This window comes from Piliocolobus tephrosceles, chromosome 6 (assembly GCF_002776525.5).
Source record: "Piliocolobus tephrosceles isolate RC106 chromosome 6, ASM277652v3, whole genome shotgun sequence".
Classification (NCBI taxonomy): Eukaryota; Metazoa; Chordata; class Mammalia; order Primates; family Cercopithecidae; genus Piliocolobus; species Piliocolobus tephrosceles.
The window spans coordinates 152,469,805-152,482,619 of NC_045439.1; the positions used below are offsets into that span (position 1 = coordinate 152,469,805).

The window sequence follows — 12,815 nt, forward strand, 5'->3', positions numbered from 1 at the left end:
AAAAAAAAGAAAAGAAAAAAGAAAGAAAGAAAAGGTACACCAAAACCAAGCAACTGAAATGTAGTCCTGCAGGGCATTTACATTTGGCTTACAAAATAGCTAGAAGATGTAGTAGGTAGAATGCACATAGAATTGGCATTCCCTAAATAATGTTTATAGAAGATTAACCTTACTCTTACATATAGGTTATAAAATGTTTTAAAAAGATAAAAGCAGTAGATAAGTACACTACTAGGCACCCATGTGACATAGTTATGGCCTATAAAGTGCTGGCTTTTCAAGAGAAGAAGAGGTTAACTTGAACCCTCTGAAAAATTGTTGTAGGTATTTTTGGACTTGGATTTGGGGGATTGAGAGAAAATGGAACTTAAGATGACTCTTGCTGCAGCAAGATAATCAAATTATGTAGAAAAGTTTAATACTGAGCAGATAGTGGTAATTAGAAATGATTCTCATTTGACGACTTTGAAGGCAACATACGAATTTCAAGATTCCTGCAAGTGATTAATCTTTTCTCTACATGATAAATTGAATTGAATTTCTATGTTTGGACTCAGTGAATGCTGATGGGCTCAAAAGTCTCCTTTTAAATCCATTTTTTAAAAATTCGTTGCCTCTCTTCCTTCTATTCATAACTGTAAGAAATGTTCTTCAGATTGTGGAGAGTTCTAAATGGATTGATTGCTTGTTTTAAATAGCTCTCTCATTTCCTTTGGGGAAGGAATTGTACTTTTAAGAAGGCCTGCTCTGAGGCATAATGCAAGATCATGATTCAGGGCTCCTCTTATATTTTCAAGCAGGAATATGAAATGAGACACCTACAGTACCTGAGGAGAGTTAGAATTTTTCTCAGAAGACAATAGACTTTATTGTTTTATCTGAATTGGGCGTATGAATGTGGGGTATGCGAATTCACATCCGGGAGCCTTCAAAGAAAGGGCAATGTAGGGAATGCTGAGAAGCATGAGAAATGAAACACTAAAGGAGCAGAATATATCCTTCTAAGGAAAGAGGCTGTGACAGAGAGGAGGGAGGATTTAGGCTGACAGACAAGGAAGTAGGAGGATAGAAGTTTTCAAAGGTTAACAACTTAATGAATGTTAAATTTCCAAAAATAGAAAAAATAAGATGTATGTTCTCATTTAAGAACTCGACATTCAGAGTTAAGAATGTTATTTTACTTCAATAATACAACTCCTAACAGAGAAAAGAGCCTGCAATCTAAGTATCAGGGTTGAAATATACCTTCCCTTAGGAATCACAAGTTCAATGTCCAGCTGGCTCTGTGGATCTCCCTCCAGTCCCACTGAGGGACTAATTGAAGAATGGGCTGTGAGGAGAGATCTTTATTGGGGTCTTTCAGAAGAAGATCTTCAGAACCAAAGTATTTTGTAGTTTGAATGGACTTAAAATGAGTCTCTGAAGTTCCAGACTCTAAAGAAATTCTAACTCTTGGGGAAGGTTTGGAAGGTTTTTTATTTATAATGTTCACAAATAAAAAATGGTATCCAGCTGTTCTCCTGATTTGGTCTTTGCCAAAACCAGAAGAAGAAGAAAGGATCTTAAATCACAAAGACAGGATTGTTTAAACATAAGGAGATACTTGCTACTTTGGTTCAGTAGAAACACAAATTCTAAGGCAGAGCTTTGCCACTATCAGATGAAAGAGGACAAATTATGAAAAGTGTATGAGCCTCAATTTCCTCTTCTTTAGCAAAATGGTATTGTACTAGATACTCATTCATGTCACTTATATAGTTAGTGGTAGAGCTGTGTCTGGAATCCAAGCTTCTGGATACCATCCATTCCCTTAACCCATTATCCATCTCCAACCTGTGCAATAAAAGGCTTGATACAAACTGAGGAAAGAGAGATGATAATTTGTTTGGAAAAAGCTGGTTAGAGCTGAGCATTTGAAGGGATGGGGTGCTTCCATACTATCATGCCACATTGGAGAAATGTTTCAAGGAAATCTTAGGAATGCTAAAACTGGTACCTGACTTTCACCTAGAAAAGTTTAATGATGAATGAGTGCCTTGAGTTGCCTCTCTGAACACAGTGAAAATAAGCACACTGGATACAAGCTACCCTTTGATCAACAACAGGTAAGGGCACTTATTTCCTATAGTTTACATACAGCAACAGGTCTTCAGTATTTGAAAACTTCCCACCCAATAGATGGAATAGACTAAAAGTCTCTGTAGAGGCAGGAGAAGCAGACCAGAAACAGGAGCCAGGTGTAGTTATTCAGAGGTGCATCACCTATAACAAGGCATGATACAGCATGAGGTCTCTGCCATAAATCTGAAAAGAACCCACAAAGTCTTTCATGAAACATAGAACCAGTACATTTCCCTGGGCCACACATAAGACCCCAACGACATTAGAACTTGCTCTTCCCAACCTCTTCAAGGAGACCTACAAACCACTGCTCAAGGAAATAAGAGAGAACACAAACAAATAGAAAAACATTCTGTCCTCATGGATAGGAAGAATCAATATCATGAAAATGGCCATACTGCCCAAAGTAATTTATAGATTCAATGCTATTTTCATCAAACTACCATTGACATTCTTCACAGAATTAGAAAAAACTACTTTAAATTTCAAATGGAACCAAAAAGAGCACTTATAGACAAGACTATCCTAAGCCAAAAGAACAAGGCTGGAGGCATCACACTATATAACTTCAAACTATACTATAAGGCTACAGTAACCAAAACAGCATGGTAATGGTACTAAAACAGACAAATAGATCAATAGAACAGAACAGAGACCTCAGAAATAATACCACACATCTACAACCATCTGATCTTTGACAAACCTGACAGAAACAAGCAATGGGGAAAAGATTCCCTATTTAATAAATGGTGTTGGGAAAACTGGCAAGCCATATGCAGAAAACTGAAACAGGACTCCTTCCTTATACCTTATACAAAAATTAACTCAAGATGGATTAAAGACTTAAATGTAAAACCCAAAACCATAAAAATCCTAGAAGACAACCTAGGCAATACCATTCAGGACATAGGCATGGGCAAAGACTTCATGACGAAAGCACCAAAAGCAATTGCATCAAAAGCCAAAAATGACAAATGGGATCTAATTAAACTAAAGAGTTTCTGCACAGCAGAAGAAACTAGCATCAGAGTGAACAGACAACCCACTGCATGGGAGGAAATTTTTACAATCTACCCATCTGACAAAGGTCTAATATCCAGGACCTACAAGGAACTTAAACAAATTTACAAGAAAAAAAACAACCCCATCAAAAAGTGGGCAAAGGATATGGACAGACACTTCTCAAAATAAGACATTTCTGCGGCCAACAAACATATGGAAAAAAAGGTCATCATCAGTGATCTCTAACGAAATGCAAATCAAAACCACAATGAGATACCATGTGACACCAGTCAGAATGGTGATTATTAAAAAGTCAAGAACAATAGATGCTGCTGAGGCTGTGAAGAATTAGAAACACTTTGGCACTGTTGATGGGAATATAGATTGGTTCAACCATTGTGGAGGACAGTGTGGTGATTCCTCAGGGATCTAGAATCAGAAATATCATTTGACCCAGAAATCCCATTACTGGGTATATGCCCAAAGGAATATAAATCATTCTACTATAAAGACACATGCACATGTATGTTTATTGCAGCAGTATTTACAATAGCAAAGACATGGAAACAACACAGACCATCAATGATAGACCGAAAAAAGAAAATGTGGTATACATACGCCATGGAATACTATGCAGCCATAAAAAGAATGAGATCATGTCCTTTGCAGGGACATGGATGAAGCTAGATGCCATCATCCTCAGCAAACTAACACAGGAACAGAAAACCAAACACCACATGTTGTCACTCTTAAGTTTGAGTTGAACAATGAGAACACATGGACACAGGGAGGGGAACAACACACATTGAGGCCTGTCATGGGGTGGGGAGCAAGAGGAGGGAGAACATTAGGACAAACACCTAATGCATGCAGGACTTGAAACCTAGATGACGAGTTGATAGGTAAAGCAAACCACCATGGCAAATGTATACCTATGTAACAATCCTGCATGTTCTGTACATGTACCGCAGAACTTAAAGTAAAAATTTTTTAAAGTAATATTTAAAATAAAAAGAAATAGCTCTTCCCTTCTTATTATCCCTCTTTCTTATACTCAACTTTTAAGAAGCCAGAAATTTTAGTAGTATCTGAAAGTTAGAAAGTAGGAAAAGTGAAGGAAGAAAAATAAGGGGGGAAGGAAAGGAGGGAAGGAGGGAGAGAAGAAAAGAAACTTAGCATAGTCCCTTTCCCTACCATAAACTTCTTTTTTTTTTTTTTTTTGTTTTGTTTTGTTTTGTTTTTGTTTTTTAGACAGAGTCTTGCTCTGTTGCCCAGGCTGGAGTGCAGTGGCTGTAATCTCTGCCCACTGCAACCTCTGCCTCCCTGGTTCAAGTGATTCTCCTGCTCAGCCTCCTGAGTAACTGGGACTATAGGCGTGCACCACCACACTCGGTTTATTTTTGTATTTTTAGTAGAGACAGGGTTTTGCCATGTTAGCCAGGCTGGTCTTGAACTCCTGACCTCAGATGAGCCACCCACTTCAGCTTCCCAAAGTGCTGGGATTACAGGCAGGAATCACCACCCCCGACGCCTACCATAAATTTCTAAATATGGGTCAAGCCTGAGCTGCTCAGCCACAGTGGGGAAGGGAGAAGTCTGAGATTGGATGAGAGATTACAGTTTTGATCTTAGGCTCAAGTGGGCTTAAAATATTTTTTAAAGAGGCGGGTAGACTATTGTTCAGCAATGACTCACGCCCCTTTAACTCTGGAGGAGTATGCTGCCTTGCTTATTTAAGCATTGGGTTGGAAGTGAGTACGTGAACATTCCAAGCCCAGGCCTGCAGTTGAAAGCATGAGTGTTTTCTGTCACCCTCTGGAAATTCCTGACTTCACTAAGAGAAGAACATGCCCCGGAAAGACTGCCCCTCCAGCTGGGACCTCATAATGAGACAAATGGAGTAGAGCTATATCTTAGTCAGTTTGGCCTGCAATAACAAAAGAGCTTAGACTGGGCGGTTTATAAACAATGGAAATTTAGATCTCGCTTTTCTATTGGCTTGAAATCTGTGATCCGGGTGCCCTTATATTCAGGGTCCTCTTCCAGGTGGCAAACTGTCATCTTCTCATTGTATCCTCACATGGGCAAAAGAGGGTGAGCTCTTTAGGGTCCCCTTTACTCATTCATGAAGGCGCCACCTTCATGACCTAATTGCCTCCCAAAGGCCTCACCTCTTAATAGCACCACATTGAAGGTTAGGCTTTCAACATCTGAGTACGGGAGGGGGTGACACATTCAGTCCCTTGCAAACCACTACAGGCAACCTGAACAACTGCAGCCTGATGCAGAGCCACTCAGCTGAACCACTTGCCCATGAGCATGAGAAACAAAGCGTATTGCCTGAGTTTGAGGATGGTTGTTGTACATCATTATTGTAGCAATAGCTGACTGAGATCAATAGTAATACATTCACATAGATTAAAAGTCAAGGAGACTAAAAAGATATTCAGTGGAAAGTTTCCCTCCCTCTACAGTTATTCCAGCCAATAACTTCTCCTTCCCATCAGCAAATATTTGTATTTCTTCCTTGGTGATATTCCAAGTGATATTTAGTGCATACATAATTAAATATGAATATATATGCTTTCTTTTTTATTACATATAGTTTATGTATTCACTCTCCTGCTCTTTTTCCCCTTTAGTATCTTATGTCACTATATAAAGAACATCATTTTTTGCTACAACATGGCGTCCATTATATTAATGTATGGATGTTAGTTTCTAATACAGCACCTGAAAAGGATCAAAAAAATTTAGGAGATTTACCCAATATATCATCCAGAAGTAGTCATGGAGAAATGATGGGATGTGACTGAAAAGCTATATCAGGAGAGGATAAAACTGTTTCCTGCCTGGAATCCTACTGAGCCTAGACCATTCAATAAGCCAGTTGTTGTTGGGATTAAAAGTTAATACATACCAGTCACTTAGAAAAGCGTCTGGCATATATTAAGTGCTCAGTATATATTTAGTATTATAATTACCATTTTCATAATCTGCACTCTTCCTTCTCAGGTTCACCCCAATCAATATATTAGAAACCTCTGAGGTGGCATAATTGGCCTCCTTCAATCCCCGCACTGACCCAATTTTTTTATAGTTTTTATTCCCCTTGACTTCTCTGCAGCTTTGAATATGATTTTCCCCTCCTTCCCGTCTGTCCAGCTTTGACTGAACTGACCTCGCACTATCAAAGTTTCAAGGGTTCTTCTTCCACCCTTCTGAGAACTCCTAGGCTGTGTCCTCATCCCTTCTCATTGTCAATGTTTCACATTGGACCAGAGCCATGTAGATTTTGGAGTCAGAGAGACTGGTTCAAATCTGAGCAATACGTTAATTCTTATGCAATCTGGGACCTTGCTGAGCATCATTTTTTTCTAACACATAAAACGGAGGGAATTACCCATAGTCCACAAGATTTTTGTGAGGTTTAAATGAGATGAAATACATAATGTGCATAGCACGTAGTAGCTTCACAATAAATGTTATCTCCCTTAACTGCATTTTTTTATCCTCCCTTTCCTTACTGAGAGTTTTTGTCATTTCCATGGTTTCACCTGCTATCTCTATGTAAGCGATCCCCACATCTCTATATATCACCTCATTCCTATTTTACAGACAAGTAAACAAAGTTTCACCTTTTTCTGTGTCCAAGGACCTGTTAGACATCACAAAGAAATGTCATTGGCCTCCCCATTGCAACAGATCCAAACCAGTCTTTCTTCGCCCACTGATTCCCGATTATTCTCACCCCTTGTCCCTCTCATTTCTGTGAATGATGCTAGTTACCCATTCTTCAAACCTCACAGTCCTCTTCAATTCTTTCCTCTCCCATTGCTCATCTTTCCATTCATTTGCCAAGCCCACACCTTCACAATGATTCTTACAAAATCAAAGGTCTTCAGAGCTGGGAGAAATTTTCATGCTCACACAGGAAATCATCTCCATTCCACAGATGAAGCAAACTGAGACCTGTAGGAATAAGCAGAGGTTTAATTGGAAGAGAGGTTGGACCAACATCTAAGTCCTCTGACATGCAGGACAGTGTTCTTTCCATGACACCTCACTGATAGACTTCTTTCTCAACATTTCTGCTGCCTTCACTGTGGTGCAAGCCATCACTATGCCTGTTCCTTTATGACAGCAGCCTTCTACCTCTCCTCCTGGTCTCAGTTCATTTACTCTTCCTGACTAATCTCATGACAGCACAGCTCTTCCACCATTAGGCAGGAGTATGGTGTCTGCTCTGGTGTCCACAGTGTAGACCCACAGGACTGTTTTTCATGCCTGGCCTTTTATGTAATCACCTTCACGGCTTCAGTCATATTCATATTCACATACATTTTAACATTTATGTAATGGTTTTCTCAACTGAGCTTTACATGGACTCACTTTTTTCTACTTAACTTCATTCTTAGCAATCATCATCTGTGAAATCATGAGTTGGGATCACTAGTATACTTGTGAATGTATGTTGAAATATATACCACCATTAAAATTAAAAGATGCTTTCCTGTTTGGCACCTAAAAGCATGTCAAGGACTACATTACAGAGACACTAAACCAGCAAATGGGTGAATATTCAAGGATGACAGTATTTAGTGTGAAGAAAATTTTCAAACAGTTAGAATATTCTGAAAATGAGGTACTAAGTTTCACTAGAGATCTGCAAACCAAGATTGGTCAATAAGGGATGTTGTAGAGGAAATATATCCATTAGAAACTTAGATGATCCTGAAGGTTTTGACTAACTCTCAGAGTCCATTATTTTAGAGTCTAACCCAGTAGTTTTTAGTTTGCTACTATCAAGTTAATGTTTTGTAGAATCCATTTTAACTCACCTTTCTTCCATGAAAAAAAACTGTAGTTGCTTCCTACTGTCTTCTAAATAAAGTACGTTATGAAATGAGCGACTCACTTCTTCCTTTTAACTTACTAAAGTTTCTAATAAATAAAACCTCCTTATTTATTTAATCAACTTCTTATAACTTTCACTCCTCCAGGCTTTAATTTTAGTTTCCCTCCAGAAAAAAAGACACTTTCAACCCCAAGTCTAAGGTTATTCCCTGAGAGGGAACTCCATTGGAACTAATGGAAGGCATGAGTGTTTTAATTCTTTTGGAGTTATGAACATTTACCTCGTACTAGATCAGAGAATAAAGCCTGGGGTACTCTCATTCTTTAATTTCTATTCTGTTTTTACTTCCCATTTATTTTAAAAATAACAACTTCAACATTCTCAAAAAAGTGAGAAGACTCTAGACTACTAATCTCTCTCTCTTTCTGAAGAAAAGAAAGAGAATTTATAGCTTTTAATGGTTGTGAAAACCAGGAAATAATAGAGAAATCATGCATTCTGCAGGAATTCTCCTGAGTGTATTAAATTAAGCTGACAGCGTTGATATCGCTATTCATGTTGAAATAATTAGCAATTCTAAGGCTATTAATGGTGTATTGTATCACTGTTTTAGAATTGGTAGGATGAATGCAAAAACCTTTTGGTGACTTTTGCTCCTACTAAAATTTAATTAGCCTTAGTTACTGACCTCATGTTTTATGTAACAGTACACTCCAAAATGATCTCATAAAGAATTGAAGTTTTGGAAGAAAGTCATTCTTGCTTTAAAAACTAGCATCACATAAAAGTTCTCTGAGTGTTTTTTAACTACTTTTGCAAAGTATTCTTATAATTGCTAACATTACCTATGGGACTGACTGACTTTGAATTTAATTGAAGTAAAAATGCATCTCTTTGACAAGGTCACTTTTTAAAGTGGAGCTGCACTACTTTGCATTACGGTTCTGATTTTTTCATTCTAAATTAACTATGATCTATAAAATTATCGATAAAGAATAATACCTTGGCCATCAAATATTAATAATGATTACAAGAGAGGAAAACTACCTTTAATGCTCATAAAATTTATGGTTGGCAATGATCTCTACTAAATCTGCAAGACTGGGTCTGTACAGCGAAGAGTAGGCATGTAACAGGGCTCAATGGAAGGATCTAAGTCAGATCTTGCTCCCTAAGAGATTTGAGACTATGAAGTCTACCCTAGCTGAAATTAAACCAACCCTTAAAACAAAACAAAACAGGAAGTACCACAAATGGTATGGCCGAGGTGGTGCCATTGAGGGTAGATGAGAAGTTAGCCCACCAAGAATTCCATGTGGCTTAAAGAGTTTTTTAAAAATACCTTATTATTGCATGTTGCTCTGAAAGCACATTATGGTAATGACTATTTTGTATTACTAGCTAATCATTTTGACAATTTCATAGATATTGGACTTTCTGCTCCTTCAGAAAGTTGCTACTAAATGTACCCTCCCAATTCCCAGAAAAAGGAAAAGTATGTTCTAATCTTCCTTCTGGTAGGTCAGTTGGCCCAGAAGCTTACACTAAACTTCCTTTTGGTTCATGCTGGGCAAATGATGCACAGGAGCTCAATATGTTCAGAGTACAACGTTTGAGCTACGTGTGGTTCTTTATTTCAGGATACAAGTTTATTATGCCAGGAGACGCAGGGCATATAGTAGTGGTGGGGCTCTCTTTGTTCAGAGTATTTGCAAAAATCAATTAAGGCAGGGATGGTATTCCAAGATGATTCACAAACTGACCATTGCAGTGTTAGCTTTAAGGAATGAAGGAAGCAGCCTGGCGGTTTAGAAAGAGCATCAGACCAAGAGGTAAGAGAAAAAATCAAACAAAATACTGGTTTTGAGATTCAACTACATGCAAGATGCAAACAAGAACAATCACCAAATTCCTATGAGTTTCCTCAGTCATAACATGAAGTTAATATATATTGACTCCCAAATCAAGTGACTTAAAAGGTATAAAATATATTTGAAATCCCAGGAGCTATACGTATATAAGTTGCTGCTATTACTAAAGGTAACTCAATTTTACCATGTAAGACCATGTTCCTCATGTGGGACTCCCTGAACCGGGACATGTGGCCTACACAGACATACCCTTCTGGATCTATGCCATCTCCACACAGAAGAGAGAGTTGTAAGAATTCTGTATGTAGCCAAGTAATTTATTGTGCCCATGATTTATATCATATTACAATCAATCAACAAACTCATATTGACTACCTGCTCTGTGTGGAACGGTATGTTAAGCCTTGTGGAATTTCAAAAAAAATTAATGAAAAAAGATATATCATTGAATTGAAAGTACTAAGCAGACACATGAACAAGATAAAGAATGCTTAGAAAAAAATATCAAGCCAAATAAAGCTATGTAGGTGTTGGTAGATGACTAAACTGTATCAATAAAGGAGACATTGTTGAGGAAGAAACTTTTAAAAGGTCCTAGGCCTAGAATGGCAGAGTGCAAGGGGTAAAGGTATTTTCAGAGAAAAATAATGGTATGGTACAGCAAGGACCTATTTCATGGCTTCCTTCAGTGGCCTGTTTAGTCTTGCAGTCATATATTCTCCCCTTGCTTCTCCTCCAGACATTTGTCTAATAAATAACTATAGCTTTAGTACTGCAGAGATCAAATATATATCTGCTTTCTAGAACCATAAGTCCTAAAATAAAATTAAAGCAAAAACGGACTCTTACTAGAAAGATTTTAGAATCTCCCACATATGCACATCCAGTAAGAGAGGGCTTCCTGGAAAAGATGGATTTTTATGTAGAGAGTTTAAAAGGACGCACATGTGCATTCCTAGCTGTTCCTTTTTCTTTGCAGAAGTACAGCAAGGTTTTCCTTTTTCTTTTTATTATAGATACAACAGTACAGCACTAGAGGCTGAGAATGTGAGTGTTATATGCAGTGAGACTTGCTGAGTGACCTTAGGCAAGTCACTTACCCAGCCAATTCTCAGTACTTCCACTCAAAATAAGAATTTCATATGTTCTTCATATAGCACATTGAATTCTCATGAGGGAAAAAAGATGAATTCATAAAGATGAATTATTTGCTGCTGTTAAGATTCTCTTTCAAAAAATTCAAAATATTTGTAAGAAAACTTTTCAGCCTTTGAGTACAAAATTTTCACAACACTTACTCTTTTCTATATTAACTGGAACTGAGCCATGAGAAAGTCCACTACGGATGAGAAAGCCTGAAAATGAGACTCAGCCCCTGTGAAACAAAAGACTCTCTCCCTAAGACATGCAATGCAATCCAACCAAGGAGGGGAGGATTACTCCACCTCATCATGGAGGACTGCTCTTATGCTTTTATTGAAAATTTTCTATGTCCTCTACTAATTATTCCTAAATGTACATATAAATTAGCCACTCAATGAGAATATTTAAAATTGCCTTCCAGGTTGGTCATGGTGGTTCATGTCTGTAATCTGCACACTTTGGGAGGCTGAGGCGGGCGGATCACCTGAGGCCGGGAGTTTGAGACCAGCCTGGCCAACATGGCAAAATTTCGACTCTGCTAAAAGTACAAACACTGGCCAGGCATGGTGGCACACGCCTGTAATCCCAGCTACTCAGGAAGCTGAGGCAGGAGAATTGCTTGAACCCAGGAGGCGGAGGTTGCAGTGAGCCGAGATCGTGTCACTGTACTCCAGCCTGGGTGACAGGATGAGACAGCCTAAAAAATAAATAAATAAAAATAAATGAAATAAAATTGCCTTCCAATTATATTTCTGGACTTTAGCCTCTCAAACTGTTCAAGAAGAACAAATAGAATTCCTTCAAAGAAAAACTAACTTCTCTGAGGTCTTTCCCATAGACTGATCAGGAAAGGTGATTTCTTTAGTGAGAGTATAATGTTGTACAGTGTAGCTCAAGAAAATGTGGAAGAAGTTATCTGATCTGGAGGCCTACTTTTTTAAAAAGTAACATGCGAGTAAAAAATCATGAAGACTCAATATCCTCAACAATTCTACATGGGTTTTCAAAAATCAAAATTTACCTGTCATCAATGTCATAGAATGGAAGAAATGCTATTTTTTATTTTCTGACATGAATTTTAGATAACAACTTGAAAATAGATTCTTGAATTGACAGTGCCAGTAGTCAAATCCCATCTTCTAAGCTTATCCCCAAACAAGGTCAGGGAAAGCTCTTGAAAGTGGCTTATTTTACATCATAGCCTCAGGTTAAGCCAAAATAATCCAGGAGGAGGAAAACAACAACCATAACAACAAAAAAATTCCCACAGTGAGCTACACACCCCAGATGCCCAGACTTTCCATGGGATCTTAAATGAAGGTCAGAGGTCAGTGCTAAGGAGCCTGGTGAAACAGTGAGAACTAAGATCCTGTTTCCATTTTAATGCCCTTCTGTTTATGTTTTGCGTTCTGCAGGGGAAAGGCCCAGACATTTCCACTTCCAGGGAGGCCAGAGAAAACTGCACTCGATATAGTAGTTTGACAGAAAAACAGGGGGTTTCATGGGGCTAAGGGTAATCTCAGTTCAAAAAATACAGAACTACCAAAAAGTACAGTTAACTAAAAGTTCACATCCAATGCTGGCCTAAAATTAAAGTACCTTATGAAAATAAAGGCCATTGTTTTCAATCTGCCCCTTCACCTCTCCACCCACACACCTCCAGAGAAGGCTGCTTGTGTTTAAATTTAGCAGCAATGTGAGTTACATAATTGTCACACGCCAGCTCAATGTCCCAGTCTCCCAATTTGTCATGCCTGACCTTCCTATCACACTCTGATAAACTTCATGCTATTACAGCTGCTTATTTTGTTTATCTTAGA

The 12,815-nt window shown here is 38.2% G+C and overlaps 1 long non-coding RNA gene across 1 annotated transcript in view; it reads right to left on the reverse strand.

Annotated features, from left to right (window-relative positions):
• LOC111554590 overlaps nucleotides 1–12,815 on the reverse strand; it is a 308,769-nt gene that overhangs the window by 136,949 nt on the left and 159,005 nt on the right. Inside the window, exon 2 of the long non-coding RNA XR_002735282.3 lies at nucleotides 6,913–7,095. This is a non-coding gene — a long non-coding RNA (uncharacterized LOC111554590). The remainder of the gene's footprint in view (nucleotides 1–6,912; nucleotides 7,096–12,815) is intronic.